The 852-nt window shown below is 33.6% G+C and overlaps 1 long non-coding RNA gene across 1 annotated transcript; it reads right to left on the bottom strand.

The window, feature by feature from the left end:
* Window positions 1–446, bottom strand: LOC149258288 (uncharacterized). Its single transcript, XR_016246025.1, has 2 exons — window positions 414–446; window positions 1–242 (listed from the first exon to the last, which is right to left on the bottom strand). It is a non-coding gene; the product is annotated as an uncharacterized LOC149258288 (long non-coding RNA).
* Window positions 447–852: the final 406 nt, after the last annotated feature.

Below are 852 nucleotides of genomic sequence, written 5' to 3'. Positions count from 1 at the left end.
TTCTACACAATAATTTCTTCATAAAAAACAATGCATGTGCATGCCTAGCTACCACCACCAAGATCATCCTCATAATCATCTTGACCATCCTCATTACTCTGATCCACATCATCACCAACACCGCAACTATCATCATCATCTCCTCCTTCACCACCATCATCCTCATCCTCATCCTCATCATCTCCTGATATATGTTGAACATAATTTGGATCATCGTCTTGGCAATCATTACCTATAGCATTCTGACAAAAAAAACAATATTACATGTTAGTATTAATTACATAACACAACGCATGTTGTTGTTATACAATGTTAACCATAAAATGAGGTAAGATATAATATCTAATAGTACTAAAAAATAAAATGAAAATATGGTTTAAAAGTATATTGGAAATCCAACTAAGATTACATACCATAGAGTCCATCCAAACAACAAATTCAACCCATCAACACAAATATAACTTGTTAAGTTGAATTTATGGAATTAATTAACACAAATATATTAAACTACATGCAAAAGTTTGGTACACTTGCCTACCAAACTACTACCCTAAATTTGCCTATCAAGAACCTATGCCTTTGAAGTTTGGTACACTTGGGCTCCTCCCAACACTGTTGTTTTTATCTTCTAAATTTTTTGCACTTGGAGTACTTCCAAGTCTTCCAACATCTTCTTCAAAGGAAAATCAATAGCAAAATGATTCTGATAATAAAGGAAACAAACAACATTCTTAACACTAGATTTGGGCAATTTCAATTGCTTCATTGTCATCACATACTCTTCTTTTGCACCATCCATCTGCATATAGGTATGGGCAAAGAATCTACCCGAAGTCTCAAAGACTCAATCTA

The sequence above is a fragment of the Pinus tabuliformis genome, chromosome 6 (assembly GCF_031772625.1).
Source record: "Pinus tabuliformis cultivar Carrire ecotype Pingquan chromosome 6, CPIR1, whole genome shotgun sequence".
Classification (NCBI taxonomy): Eukaryota; Viridiplantae; Streptophyta; class Pinopsida; order Pinales; family Pinaceae; genus Pinus; species Pinus tabuliformis.
The sequence above is the reverse complement of the archived record's forward strand: the minus strand, read 5'-3'. Positions and strand labels throughout refer to the sequence as shown.